This window comes from Bombus impatiens, unplaced genomic scaffold (assembly GCF_000188095.3).
Source record: "Bombus impatiens unplaced genomic scaffold, BIMP_2.2 scf_0312, whole genome shotgun sequence".
In the NCBI taxonomy this organism is placed as follows: Eukaryota; Metazoa; Arthropoda; class Insecta; order Hymenoptera; family Apidae; genus Bombus; species Bombus impatiens.
Genome location: NT_176731.1, coordinates 25,670 through 42,146, shown reverse-complemented (window position 1 = coordinate 42,146; position 16,477 = coordinate 25,670). Strand labels below are relative to the sequence as shown.

The following is a 16,477-nucleotide window of genomic DNA, read 5'->3' as shown; positions in this document are numbered from 1 at the left end:
TACTACTATTAGTTTACCACAATTAGTAGTGTAGGATCTTTACTACAATTAGTTTATTTACTGTTGAGGTTATTCGATGTGTAAACAGAGAAAACTCGTGGATAAGTTGTAAGGCAGAAAATATATTTAAATAGAGACGTGTAATTATAAATAAGAATACAATTTGAGCTGGTCCTAGCTGTGTTACCCAATAACTGAAACCCCCGAAGCCAACGTCGCCTGTCTTTCTTTTTTTTTTAAGGAGATTTAAAGTTTATTGAGTCCAAGAATACAGTTTTAGGTACATATTCACAATAAACGGTGAATTTTTGTAATTATTATGTAATTATTGTGTATTATGTGTCGGCGCTTTACACTTTTCGTTGTATAATACAATTTTTGGGTTTAAGCCGCTGGGGAGCGGAGCTTCTTTATGTATTTTCTTTTTTATTTTTTTCTGTCCTGAAAACTTGGTCAACGTCGTCTGTCTACTGTTTATGGTCTGACTTCGTCGCAGTCTTTTGTCTACGCGCTGTCGATGGCTTCAGTGCTTGAGGAAACTAAAAAGATCAGATGTAGAGTTTTCTTAGAAGTGGCAACCACTTCAACATTTACAATAAATGGATTAAACAGATGTTGATTAAACAGGAAACGATGGTTATTTAACGTGAACTAATCACAATAACGTATTATAATTAAGACAACTAGATAATTAGTTTGCAACTCTCGTCAACACGGATCCAACGCTCTCTCGACAACGTTAGCAACACTCTCTGACTACTCAACTCACAATGTCTGTTAATTCGTTTTTGTCCCTTAGCTTGCCTTTTGTCTTAGCCTCGCGTCTTTTGTCTTAGCTCCACCACGCACATGTTCCGCAACCGCTTGTTTATAATTCGCCCGACACCCCCCAGCCCCCTCCCCCTAGGTCCACGATACTACAGTATGACATAGTTTTCGTTGATGAAAGGAAGTAATTAAGAGGATTCTGGATTGAAAGATAAACGATCGATCGGGAAATCAATTAACTTCTATAAATAAATTTACCGAGAAAAATGTAATTATTATTTCTGCTAATTGGAAGTTCGTTTCTTCGCGGAAAGTGTACTAATTGTTCGTGACAGCGTACACGCTATAGGTCACTTTAGTTATTTAAATTAGCCGGCTTTAAGTGCTGACCAAACATGTATTTACTATCGTCGATATTATAGTTGATCAATACCGGTGACAAGTCATTGTTGCATTATTGTTATTGTGAAATCTTTTTTTTTAAAAAAGTTCATTTTTCCTTTAAGCTCTAGGTATGTTATTTTGAAATAAATTCTTATCTATTAGAAAGGCGAAGGAAACTTCAGAGATAGACGAAATATTATACAATTTTTTGATAAGATCTCATATGTATATATTTTTCTTGATTTTATTTTTTGATGTCACTTTATGATCAAACATGAGAATTTTAATGTGACATAATTGAAAATAAACGCAGCTTGTTAGGTTCGAAAAAGTCTTTTAAAAATAGTCGAAACAGTTGAATAGTTGAGCAATGAAAGATACAATTATTAGGACAAAATTACCTTACGAGGATATAATTATTATTGTTTTAATATCTTTAATAATATAAATATGAAATTTTTCGAGGGGGATGAAGGAACACATAGAAACAGAATTATATGGTAACACGAGATCGATTGACAATGTAACACTATATTCTCAAGAATGGAGAACTTGATCCATCATGTTACTTTCCTCGTCTTTATTTTACATTTTCAGATGAAGATCGGAGGTTATACAGGGTGGTTGGAAAAAAGAAGTCGAAAATATAGAATAAAAATTTTTTTACATTTTTTTTTAATAAATATATATATATAAAATAAAGTGCATGCGTACCGAGCGAAAATTCAAAGTCGATTTTCTCGAAAACAAAGCCTCAAACGAAAAATGTTTATTCTATGTTTTCGACTTCTTTTTTCGCGTACAATCACCCCCTTTCCGCTTGTACCACTAGTTACCAACCACCCTGTATACAAATTATGCTTTCATATATGTCGAAGCGATATTTTCATATCCGGGCTAATATCTTTTAATTTGCATGAAATTTCGCCCGACAAAGGCGGACTAATCTCGTTAATGAAATTACGATTACACCTAAGGGATCGGTTCGCATGCCGTGAGTTACTAAAAAATGTATCGATCCGAATATCCAGCGCGTTCATTACATCGTGGATTCTTATCAGAGCACAATCTGCCTTGTAAATTACCTTCTACGGATCGTTTAATAACGTTTGCGCTTGAATTAGGATAAAAACGTCACGAACCCCTCGTTATATAAAGTATTTTTAATCGAAACTGTTAACCAAACTCTCTCTTCGATCGTTCAAAAATTACGCTGTATTAGGTGATTAAAGGTAATTGGTAAAATTATAATTAGTACTGTTAAAAAAAAAGAAAGAAGAGAGAAAGATACAGAGGGAAAGGAATGAAACTGGTTTTATTGGCACAAGGATCGTTACGCAAAGTATTCGTCGGCATATCTCCAATTAGACTGTTACTAAATGGCTTCTCGACACGAGTATCTTGCACTCTTCACTCCAATTATTAGGTGCAATAACCAGATGGCTCGATTCTTCGCTAATTTCCTGTTTCTCTGATGAGGCTAGTCGTTACGAAACAACGATGACAGAATATTCAAAGCTGTTATAGATTCTTCGATTAATCATCGTTACGTAAACGTAGGATTGTAAAGGTTACAGTAGAAAATTTTTAAGTGGAACGATATTCTAAAGAACTCGAATTCTTTAATCCTTAATTACGAATCACGATCTGATGGAGAATTTTAGAAATTTCAGAATTTCAGTAACAGATACGTATACTGGATTAATTTCTATAACGCAAGAACTTGATAAATAAAATTGCTAATTATAAATTATCTGCAAGACTCTACATCCGCGACAATGGATAAAACACGGCCGTTTGTATTTGAATGGTTTATTTAAATTCCCCATAATTTTAACCATATCTATTCTATTAATATATATTTTGTTAGATCGTTTCGCAACTGAAGATACTCGAATTTTCAAGCTTTAGCTCAAAATTGCAGTAACAAAATAAAAATCCTTTCAGGGACGAATTAACACGTTGCTATATAACTTGACACGTTCTGTTAGAGAAAGAAACGATCGTTTGGTGGAACGCGATATCGCCAATGTTGGATACTTGTGAAGATGATTGTGAACGAGTGAAAATGATTTGGGCGGTCGAAGAGTGTTGTACTGTGTGATAGGTAATGGCCGTTAATAAAGTGCTATTAGTCGGATTAACGAAGATACGATAGTACCTAAGGCGTTATTCCGAGATCATTACCCTGGCAGAGTAACGCGCTCCGTGCTCGGTAATAAAGATTCACTGTCTCAACTCCGGCTCCCGGAACAATCAAGTCACTTCCATAAACGATTATGTGCCGCTTTACGGTGTACGAGGCTACTACAAGCTCAGTAAAAAAAAAGGATACGGACATACCAGACGAAAAGAATTCTGAAAAGAATTCAAGACACTCGATACTTTCAAATTATGCTTACTACGAAATAAGAGAACATTCGTATCGAATGCGTTTCTTCTAGTAGCACTTTCATGTGACTAAAAGAATTTGACGCTATGAGAATGAAATGTAATACCAGATAAAAGAATGAAATAGGAAAAACAATTAGTTGGAAAATATAATAAAGAAAATATGTGCTAACATTTTTGCCACTCGCTTTATGTATTATGTTGTGGCAAAAGTTTCTTTCATTTTACAAGGAAATATTCGGTTGGCAACTAAGTGACCTCCTAATTTTTGTTAATTTCCTATTATCACCTAACACTTTGACCGCCACGCCGAAATCATATGTTTCGCTCAGGACGCCACGGGAGTATTTTTATTATTCAAAGCATATAATGGTAAAATAATAATAAATTGACGATGTAAGACAACATTCTTCACCAATGGACCGGTTATCTTATTGATGGTCACGGATGACCACCGTGGCGCCTTGCTAACAGTTGATAACGACATATTGTAACGAAACTTCGTTTGTTTCAACAAACCATTCGCATTCGTTATTTCGTTGTAAACAAAACGTGCAGAATATATTGTTGAAACGTGTGGAAGATATTAGTAAACGGTATTTGCTCTTTCTATATATAATAGTAAGGTACGTCCGCACTTCTAACTTCAATTATATGATTATAAAGCAGCATTTACGATTATTTTCTGAGTTGTGTTTATAAAAATATTCGTAGATTACCCCTGAAAGATATGGATGCAAAAACAGTGCACCGTTAGATGCAACATTTGTTCTCTTTTTTTTATCGATGTTCTAATAAAAATGTTTGATTGCTCAATAGGGTACTTTTTATTTCAAAGTATCTTCTATTTATCCATTAAAATAAAAGAAAACAACTGTTGCGTTGGTAGTGTGGCAAAGAAGATGGTGAGACAAAGAGAGTGGCGAAGCGCGTGCAAATTTGTATCGACGAATATCTTGCAAATCACATGTCAAATAAATCTGAAACTATTTTGATATCAATTCTAAGTGTAATTTAAGTATCGCTATACATTTATTTCGGCGATTAAGATCCACGGTTCTCAACAACAAGAATTAGAATACTTAGAGAAAATGAGGCATGTCTCAAATATTATTATGAAATTGTTGGCCATTTGATAGCGCAATAAAATCCACTGTATGAAGTTTTTAATCTTTTAGAAATCATACAGAATTATCAGCATCCAAAAACACTAAAGACATTAGGTCAAGTCTGCTTACATAGCGCAATAAAATGAGGAAAAATTGACAATGCAAGACTCGAGCATTTCGAACACCAGACACTTTTAACATTTTCTAAGACATAAATATTATTAATTGAGTTGCATATGATAATATCGAAGATATGAGAATTATAGTACTGCATTTTTATAGTATTCCACTTTCATAAGATTACGGGTTCCTTCGTTTTCATATTACCCATTTTTCTATTACATTTACTATTATTTTCTCCTAGATTTTGTTTCAGACTTTCAATACCTAAACTTTCGAAATTCTCTGCCTAATTTATATCAAAATCCAACATTGTCTAGTTCCACACGCGTTAATAAAGTCATCTTCTTTATTACACATCCGCCTTGAGCCCGCGAATCGCTTCAGCGAAGTCACTGGTGAAGACAAAGGCGATCGCCGTTAAAGGCAACGCGAACACCTACTAACCGCTTAAGCATGACAATTAAATGATTGCGGATTTTATCAATACTACTTAATGACAAAATCCGCAATCATTTAGTTGTCAACCCAATATAACGAGATGGAGGAAATATACCCACGTTATACGTTGCAACGCACTCAATAAAATCATTAAACTGATGTAGTCCGCAAGAAAGGATTTAGAAGCGAGATAACCAGATTTCTTTGTTCGTTAAGTCAGAACTAGAAATAGCGCGTGACTACGAGGCGAGCTATTCAAACAACGAAGGAAATTCGAAGCGAAACGAAATAAAACGAGGACGAGGACATTGTGGATTTTCGATTATCGCGAGCAATTATACGGATTGGAGAATTTGGCGGGAATCATCGCAATGTATTTTGTTTGCCTTTCATCGAGCCTTGTTTTCTTTTTCAAGAACACGACCGTGTCCAGCTACGTCCAATCCCGGACCGACGTTGTTCGATCGTCGCTCGATCCTCGAGGATCGCGGCATTTTTCCGTTCCCCGGCCGAACGCCAAGTTGTTTACGCGGCGGGAAATAAATTAACTTCAATCAGGCGCGATAGCTCGTAGACGTGAGTGGGGAGGACGATCAAAAACGAATAAATGGAATTCTATTCCGGGGGGTTGATTAATAGGGGTGATTTCGCCCGCAGCCGAAAGATTTCATAAAAATTCGTCTGATCGTTAGTCCCTCGACACGAAGCAACCAATTCGTTTACTCATTTGTTATTCACGCGAAGTATAGGACGTCTCGTTATTGTACAAATGGGCAGTGAGTGATTGTATGTGATAAGATAAGTGGAAAATATAGATTAAATATTATTCATTCGACAGATGACAATTCAAAGCTTTGTCAAGTATTGGATTGGCAACCGAGTGATTGCGGATTTTATCAATTCCACTTAATGGCAAAATCCGCAATTACTTAGTTGTCAACCCAATATACAGGGTAGTTGGTAACTGGTGGTACAAGCGGAAAGGGGGTGATTCTACGCGAAAAAAGAAGTCGAAACATTATAGAATATGTACACAGAACATTATACAAATGTTATTATAGAATAACAATTTTTCGTTTGAGGCTTTGCTTTCGAGAAAATCGACTTTGAATTTTCGCTCGGTACGCGTCCACTTTATCGCGTCTCGTTATAACGGATCTCACTGTGTTCCAAAGTGTTCCAAAAAAGTGAAAAATTGAAATTTCGAAAAACCCTGCCAGCGTTACCTGTGGAAAACTGTTACCTAACGAATGAACTTTGATTTTTTAATTTCAGATGATCCAGCACCAAGTTATCAGGGGCACCGCAATTTTCCGAGACACGTCCGAATAATTACTGCCATTGCCGTATTTCTTAATATTTCTCCGTGAAAATTTTATACAATATTCTTCGAATGTCATACTTTAATGTACTGTTGGTTTTAATAAAGAGATTTTTAACTGTGTCGTCACAAATAATTCACAAAAACATGTCTTATCTTTGTACGAATTAACCTTACCCCCCCCCCCCTTAAGAGTGTCTAATAATCACGTTAAATTGTTAAACCCTGTTAAATCAACACTTGTACATAAAATTGGAAATATAAACCTCTTCGAACAACTACGACGGCTTGTCCTAACGAAGATACGCAACGTGCCCCTAAAACTAGCGCCAACCCAACAAACTTGACATAAACATAAATTACAATTACTTGATTCGATTAAGACAGATGGTTGTTCTACATGCTATTTAAAATAGGTCGAAAATAGAAAATTCAATTTTTCGATATGAAACTTCGTTTTCAGCAACAACGGGTTTAATAGCTTGCGAGGTACGAGAGGAATGCGACTAATTGTCGAATGAATAACAACGGACAATCGTCAGAAAATTATTCTACATGCAAAACTAACGTGGAATAAATTAAAGTCTGAACAAACGACAAATTTTCGAAACGAGATTTCAAATGCAAGAATTTTCTATTAATTTTTTGCTAATAGAATAGAACCTCGTCATACGCTCGCGCTTGACAAATTTTGGGATTCGATTATTTCAAAAAGGAACCGGGATATGAAGAAATTTTATTCTATATCTTCTACTTATTTTTTTTTTTTAATCACCCTTTTTTTCGATTATAGCACGGAACGCACGCTCCACATACTGTTATTAATAAACGTATTAAGCGAGGAGAATGTTTGGGCGATAGCGAGAAAATTTAAACGGCTGAGAGGATCTCGACAATGAGAAAGATGACAAATGCCTATTTAAATGCAAACGTCAAAATGGAATAGGCAAATGGCTGTACAGTGAGATACTCATGGGACGAAATTAAAATTTTCTCGATTAAGGGAAACTCCATTACCAACTTTTTATCCGTATTCCTTAGATCGTTCGCCAGGTCCTTGAACATCGACGCATTGTAGATTGCTGAGTGGATGCGAACGTGAGATTATGTTCTATCACAGGGAAAAGTCGCAACTTCTTTGTACAGTCACGGAATCGAATCAAATATTGAACGATTCTTAATACTTAATCAAACGTAGTAACCTGACGACAAAATACCGACAAATATTTGAATATTTGAGTATCGCTATAACCGGTCTGGTGATCAAACAAGCAAACAGAAGAACATTTAGCTTCGCGAGTGTTTGTATCCTTTTGTGTGCGTAAATAAAGCGTTTATCCGTAAAAATATCCACGCGCTCACATGATCACATGCTCCAACAAGAAAGTACTTGAATGCGAAAAGCGATTATGGAAGAAGTAACATTTAACTCGATATAGCTTCAAAGAACGCTCAAATTGATCGAGACAATCAGATGCAAAAGGGTAATTCTGTATCGACCAAAGATACTCGAATATCGAGGAAAAAGCGGCGCTGTCGACATATCTCATTCGCGGTATCTCTGTCGTATAAAAACCCGATCAACGTCTCTTCCTTTTCTTCTTTTTCCTTTATCTTCGTTACCTTGTGTGTATGAGCTGGAAAACGAGTTGGTTGCAATTTCCACTTCCGGTACCGCTGATTATATATCACGACGATCGATACGCAGGAAACAAGCGGAAAAAAGACGAGCTAAATGGGTGGGTTAACGCGACTAAGGGTTGGGGGTAGAAAAGCGCAGATACTATGGAGAAAGATATAAAACATCGGAGATTGTTGAGAGTTAGAAAAAATAATAACACGTGGAAGGGTTGGAAAAAGTTGGAGTTGAATTTAGATTAGAAACGGAGAAATTTGAATGGTAAAGTAAAATGGCAAGTGGATGTAAGTGGTACGGTAAAATAGGAAACATGTAAATAACAAGAAAATATAAAACGGTATTTTTAGTAGGAGAGTAACGCGTTGCAAGAGCTAGAATAATTTATTTCAGTTTTATATACGCGTTACGTATATCTGTTTATTGCATTTTCATTACATCATTTTAATTATAATTGTCTATGTGTATGCAATGTATGTGCGTTAGTGAAACCCACTCTATTGGAAACCGTGGAATTCCCACGTGGCAAACATAATACACAGAATACTCCTAAATAAAAGAACATCAAATTGCATAGAAACAGTACTATTAGGTTGATACAAGGTCAACTAAGCGATTGCGGATTTTGTCATTAGATGGTATTGATAAAAGCCGTAATCACTTAGTTGTCAATACAATACAAATAACACATCTGAGAAATAAGAAAAAATCTAAACAAATTTGTCACAAAATCGCAGTCTCTGTCATTTTCTTGTAATCCTATCAATACATAGATAAGCAAAATAGCAGTTTTTTTATCGGCCACGCTCTTGTGTCTTCCGACGTGGCACAGACTGAAGAAAATAATTAACCAAGAGTCAATAGGGACAACCAATGAGACGCAAAATAATATACAGTGAAGGGAAAACAGAAACGCGATAGAGAGCAGGATTAATCAAAGAAAAGAAAGAACAGGCAAATAGACGGAACGAATAAATGAGAGTGGAAAAAGACGAAAGAAGGGGAGAGAGATGGTCGAAGCGAGGCGGTGGCGAGCATTTAATTAAAAACGAAGGGTGTGGGCCTCTCATGGACGTCGTCGGACCGGCGAACTACGAGAACGAGTGGAATTTATTTGCCAGCGTGCAAAGTTCCGATGGGCGTTCGCGATTCTCTTGGTTAAATTTTGTCGAGACGCCATTTAAAGTGCTAGCACATTGTCGAAATGTGTGCTGAGGGATGATGGCTGGCAGAATGACCATTACGGGGTACGATGAAAAATTAGACTGACCAAAGACGAAAGGAATTTTTTCGTCATTTGGTTGGATCCGAACAGGGATAGATGAATTGAAACGTGTGTCGACAAATGTAAAAAATATCGTCGAGGTGACGCGTCACGTTGCCACAGAAAACTGTCGGCTATAGCTAGGTCGTTCTTTGAATCACGACGCTGCAAATGTAATTACTGGGAAAAGATTGACTTACTTAAACGTAATTTTTAGTGCTTGTTTCGAAGTGTAGGTTTTTAATTTTTAATTTTAATTTTCAAGCGTAGGTTTTAATTTTTCTGTCTATGTTGAGAACTTTGGATCTTCATAGCCGAAATAATGGTACAGGAACATTAAATTTACACTTAGAATTTATATTAGAATAGTTATACAGGGTGGTTGGTATGTACAGGGTGTGTGGTAACTGGTAGTACAAGCGGAAAGGGGGTGATTATACGCGAAAAAAGAAGTCGAAAATATAGAATAAAAATTTTTCGTTTGAGGCTTTGTTTTCGAGAAAATCGACAGTGAAATCCATTATAACGAGACGCGATAAAGTGCACGCGTGCCGAGCCAAAATTCAAAGTCGATTTTCTCGAAAACAAAGCCCCAAACGAAAAATTTGTATTTTATATTTTCGACTTCTTTTTTCGCGTAGAATCACCCCCTTACCGCTTGTACCACCAGTTACCAAACACCATGTATATCAAATAAATCTGAAACTATTTTGATATCAATTCGAAGTGTAGAGGATGGTTGGTTGGATTATAATGACGAGATAAGTCGATGTTACAACCGTCAATTATATTTTAAAATAATAAATAAATAAAAAAAAATCTTGACAAAGTCAAGATTATACCGAACGTCACAGCAAACGTTGCTTTGTGCTTCAAAATATATTCTACGTTTAACAAAGAGCTACCCCGTTGACCGTGGATTCGTTATTGAACCTAAGAACATTATCACTAGCATCTCGAGTGTTTAATCACCACGGTTATTCGTCAAACTCTGTCAAAATCCATATTTATACCGGTAAGTAGAATCTCTATCGTACAACGACGATGGCTAGTCCGAATGAAGATTCGTTACACGTCCATAAACGATAACCCGACATATATTTATTTGATAAATGATTTCAAAGATATTCATCCATACACACTTGCACGCGTCTCACCACTTTCTTCTCGACTGAACAATTTACATTGCTTTGTTTTCGAGACGCCGCGCACACACATACTTCCACACACTGATATTCACATACAAGTATCACTACTACGCAGCTAACCTAGTCTAGCGCATAAAATTATACATATCTCGATAGTCTATCGATCGTTAAACGAACCATTTGGAAATCACACTAATCAATTGTACAAATTGAAAAATACAAGAGAATTACCCTTGAAATATGTTAGGTTGTCCCAAAGATGTCTTTCGCTATCTGCACGCAGCTACTTTATCTGGCAATATTTACACGAACATGAAACCTAACGTGTCAAACGTCGTGGAAAATCAAAGAAAGCATTTCCGAGATAAAAATGCTGCATTGTTTAAGAAAAGGCAACAGCGCTAAAGATATCTCAACCGCAATGGTGAGATTTGTACGGGAGCGATGTCGCAAATGTTCAGACAGTTCGTAGTTGGTTTAAGAAGTTTAAAACTGGTAATTTTAATCTGGAAGATAAAGAACACAGCGGCCGCCCATCTACTACGGATACGGCATTAATCAAGACCATGGTTGATGAAAATCCGTGATATAATGTTCTTGAATTGGCGGATATTTGAAGCTTTCCACGAACAACGATGTATAATAATCTTACAAAGGTCGGCTATGTCAATCGCTTTGAAGTATGGGTTCCGCGTCAGTTGACAGAGAACTAGCTCCTTAAAAGCGTATTTCTACGTGTGATTTGCTTCCTCAGCTAAAGGAGAAAGATTCATTTTTGAAGAGATTGGTTAGCGGGGATGAGACGTGGGTTTTTTACGAGAATATTACACGTAAAAGATCTTGGTGAAGGGATAGGAAGCCTTTAACGGTAGCAAGGTGTGATCTTCAGCGGAAAAAAGTTTTGATGTCCATTTGGTGGGACTGGAAGGGTGCCATTTATTATGAACTGCTTCCACAAGGTGAAACAATCAATTTGAAATACTGTTGCCAAGTGGACAAATTGAAGGGAACAATCGCGACAAAACGGCCGGAACTAATGAACAGTCAAGGCGTCGCTTTCCAACACGATAACGCCAGGCTCCATATGTCTTTAACCGTCAGGAACAAATTGTTATCATTTGATTGGGATGTTTTATCTCACCGTGTCATTATTATTTATTTCTTTCATTAAAAAATTCTCTTCGTGGTAAAAAGTTCTGGAAGGATGGTTCCACAGAGATGGAGAAAGGTAACAGAAGGAAATGCATCATACGTAATTCAATAAAATAATATAAAAGAAAAAATTTTGTGCATCTACCATTTCCTTATAAAACGAAAGAAACTTTTCAAACAACCTAATGCTCTTTCTATTACGGAATTGAAAACGAATTAATTTGCCTAGTTTTAGTTTTTGCGCAATTTAGTTTTAGCAAGAACGATACGATATACAAAAAGATGAAGAATTAGTAAATTAACAAGTTGTTATATTTAAATATGACTCGTTATCTCGTGTTTTCTGATTAACAGGTTAACTAAATATTTTGGGGCGTGACCTTGATCAATATGTCTTGCCGGTACATAACTCTTTTCGAAAGTTCGCTTCATCTAATCGTAAAAATTCCACGAATGTAGCAGTACCTTTCACGATGGTGGGAATATTTTCGGTGCCCGGACGACCATCGGAGAACAGAAACTGGATATACATGATACGTAATACGGCACGCCATAACTAACTGGAATCTGAAATTCAAATTTCCTACGTGATCATAATCCAAACGTCATCGTTGTCGCGTTAAAAATTTCTACCCACGTGGCTTGTCTATCGCCGAGGAAAGAATTGGTCTTGTTTAACGCGGTTTCGCGTAAATGCTTTTCAAAGTGAAATACAACTGCCTCGTGGAATAGGTTCGCCGAGAAATTGCTTTTATTTCGTCATTGTGGCGTGCCGCATGGGAAAAAACAAATTTTTTATTTGCCCACTGTCGCTAAAATAAAACGACGGCCTTTTTAAAAGTTCTATGTACACGGTGATGCGATGGCCTGAAATAATTTTCATTCGGTTATAATGTCCACGTTTCCTCTTTTAATGGCTACGGTAAACCGTCCCTAATTACGTCCTTGTATTTTTCGGGCAGCTTCTGTGGTAATTAAAACTTCGTACAATAGTAAATTTAACAATAGACGGAGAATAATTATAAGTGTTCGTTAAATTCCAAGTTTATGTAGCGTTCGGAGTGCAGTCGCCGTAAGTAGTATGAGACAATAACTTGTCAGACGCTGGCAGCTGTCTGACTGCCACTCGTTAATGCTACTAGTACACTACTATTGTTCTAACATATAATCGCGTATTTACTGTTGAAACAAACCGTAAGATCTGCATAAAATCACCGAACGATTAAAAAAACGATATTTATTCCTCTTCAACCCATTAAGGGACAGCGTTGAATTAAAGCAACATTTTATTTCAAAAAAGTTGGAAATAAAATGTTTAAAATCACTTCGTATTATTGATTCTACCTCTTAACATTGTGACTGCAGGAGCGAATTGCTTTAATATCATTTTCCTCGCCACCTCTTTCGCGTATCACCGTACAATTTTATATAGTTTAAAGAAATTAAATTTTTCAAAAGTTGCGTTTGTATTTATTCAAATCTTGACTGTGTATTTGTACGTGTTTTTAACATCGCGCTTTCTATTGCTTGGTTCTTAATAGGTTGGATCGAGTCCAAACTAAAATATTATAAATCAAATAAGAAGTTGAGCACAACAGAGAGGCCATAGAAAGGCCAAAGAAGAAAAGGTAGATATGTATACAACATCTGCCTCGTTACTCCAAAACGTTCATTTCCAAAAAAAGAGAAGGCTAAAAGATATTCTATCTCAACAGCTCGTGCCGTGTTTTCAGCGATATCGTTTTAGCGATACCTAGCAGAACTACTGTAAAGTCTGGTTCTGTATCGAGTAAAAGGAATGCCTAGAGTCACTGTCAGATCAAAGGAAACCTAAGCTTTGCCGAAGGTGATAGGTGAGGTCAAAGGGTGAGGTTTAAGAAAGAGATCCGCCAGGGGTAGAGGATGCTTTTCTAGGCGGAGAGAGGGTAAGGATGCCAAGGAAGAATCAATACGTACTAACCGTCTGGAACGCGTTTCAACTGGCATCACGGCGTGACAAAATCAACGACTCGCCTTTTGCATGCGACTGTTCGTTTCTCACGACTCCAGTCCCTGGCAAATCTCCACCCTTTTGTACTACGGTTACGTTACAAATTGCTAATTTTCAGAGGAGAGTGAAACGCGGTCGAGACCAACCAGCGGATGGAAGTCTTTTTCCCTCGTTAAGCCGTGCAGATGACGATTTAAGTCTTCGTTTGCGCGGCTAAGTAAAGCATGTCGGGAAAATGTCGGAAACATTAGCGCCGGGGATATTTACTGATGCATCAAAAGCAACATCACATAAGCAGGAAATGACGGTAGGTAACTATGAAGCATCGTTGCAGTCTCTTATCTGTCCAGAATCCGCAAACGTACGAGCTGTGTCCCATAGTCATTCACAGGAAACATTTGCATAAGCCCTTTGTTACGTAACACGCACTTCACTATGAATATTTTCCCAAATGCGCCGATTCTATTCGTCTCCAGCAAGAGGGCCAGCTTATGTCCTCGCTGAACAGACACGTTAAACTGTACGATAGCGTATCATCTACATTTTACTTATGTAAAAGAGAATTTTGTCAAAAGGAAGTTTGTCAAAAGTCAAATGAATCGGCAAGTGTTTGTCGATGTCGACGAGGACGAGTCGTACTACGCGTTAGATTTCTTCTTATCGTTGATTATTAATCGTAACTATCAAAGAAAAAGATATTCTCTGTACATTATGTATATGTTAAGCTTTATTCGTAATTCTGATTTCTCATGTACGAGTTGAAATTTGGAAAAAGTAGCAACAGATTTAACATTTGAGGAAGATTAAAGAAATTCTTTATCCCTGGATAATTTCTTAATGCACAAATTGTCTTGGATTTGTTCCAAGAGTCCTTTAGTTCTGCAACTGATAATACCTATAAATCTAGGATGATAAAACTGTTGGAAAAATTTATTGACTTATGTGGAAATTGCTTCGATCCCTATGCTTTGAACAAGCTACAAGTTCTAGTTGAGAAAATAATTATTTTACGACTCGAAAAACACGAATCGGATGCGTTATTTCGGAGACGCTGACAATATCAAATCTGTTGGAGCATGAAATCGTGTAGAACGATTAACAAACGTTATACATATTTGCGAATACTACATTTCTACATTATTAATCGATATCGATGAAATCATCGAACGTTGCTCGAACAACTTCTCCGTGCAATGGATCGTTCGTTTTATCCAACTATTGCGAAATCCACGTAGTGAAACATGTACATATATACGATCCACATGTGCACTTGGTATAGATGAAAATAAATCACATAAAGCATGTTCTTCACGATCGGATGAGGCCATTTCAATTTTTCAATCATCGTAATGTTCGATCCCGCAGTTACTCGCGGGACAAACAATAACAAGAATCTTCCGGTTCGTGAAAAAACTCGAATCGACCGAATTCTTTGATTGCCTTGAATTGCGATTCAAGTAATTCTATTTGTAGTAATTATATATTTTCAAGTTCGTTTAAAACATTTTGTCTGCCACGTTGGTCATTGGTGACCGGAGCGCTTGAACTTCTTACAATTAAAAAAATTGAATGAAAATTGACAGTTATTAACCGATAAATAGAAGATACTTTGAAATAAACGTGCCCCATTGAACAGTGAAACATTTTTATTAGAACATCAACAAAAAAAAATGACAACAAATCTTGCATCTAACGGTGCACTGTGTTAAAACACTGGCGTCCTGAGCGAAACGTGTGGTTTCAGCGTGGCAGTCAAAGTGTTTAAAAATTGCATAGTATTAAAGTGGCAGTATGAAATAATGAACATTCCTAAGATTGCTATCACTTTCTTATTACATGTCTCTGATATCATACGTTTTTACAATCTTTCTCCTACATTATAATCTCCTATATAATAAATATAATAAACAATATATATTATTATTTCAATGAATTTTCATCGTTGTATAGTTAAAGTTATGAAAGCGATTTATCTTCAATTTTAGTTTCGATGAAATTTTCTTTAAAGACCGATACGAATATTAATATTATTATAGAGTTTAAATTATTTATGTTGTTTCCTATTAGTAATATAAATATTAATATATAATATTCTTAACAATTTTTTATTCTAACTCTTTAACATTTTTTTATAGCACTCTCTGCAATATTTTCGTGCCACGTACTCTTGCCCTTCTTTCTTCCGCATTTCGTGTCGCAATCTTTGTCGAATAAGTATATTTGACGGCTCTGATGAATGGCACTGTGCAAGATGCATTGTGAGTGCCATTCTAAAAGCTGATACCTTGATTTTTGTTTTCGTTGCTTGTTTATAGAGTATCATCGCGTTTGAAGTTGATGTATTTAACAATAACTCTAAAGCTAATTTTGTATACCACTTGAGGGTTCTTCTATGTAGTGTAGAAGATCATTTGATCTGATAAATCTACAGCACATTTTCCTCTGTTGTAATCTACCACTACCATTGGTTTATCAAAAACATAATTTTTTTTCTGGATCTCTACCATTTCAGCCGAATGTTTCGTCGAAATCATAAAAATGTCACGTTTGTTTCTCTTACTATTATATATAGAATGAGTAAATACTGTTTACTAATATCTTGTACACGTTTCGACAATACATTCTGCACGTTTTGCTTACGACGAAATAACAAATGCGAGTGGTTTGTTGAAACAAACGAAGCCTTGTTACAATATGTTGCTATCAACTGTTACCAAGGCGCCACGGTGGTCAGCCGTGACCACCGATAACAT

The 16,477-nt window shown here is 36.3% G+C and overlaps 1 long non-coding RNA gene across 1 annotated transcript; it reads left to right on the top strand.

The window, feature by feature from the left end:
* The first annotated feature begins 907 nt into the window (after positions 1 to 907).
* Positions 908 to 16,258, top strand: LOC112212753. The gene is made up of 3 exons (XR_002946558.2): positions 908 to 922; positions 2,671 to 2,672; positions 16,131 to 16,258. It is a non-coding gene; the product is annotated as an uncharacterized LOC112212753 (long non-coding RNA).
* The last annotated feature ends 219 nt before the right edge of the window (positions 16,259 to 16,477 follow it).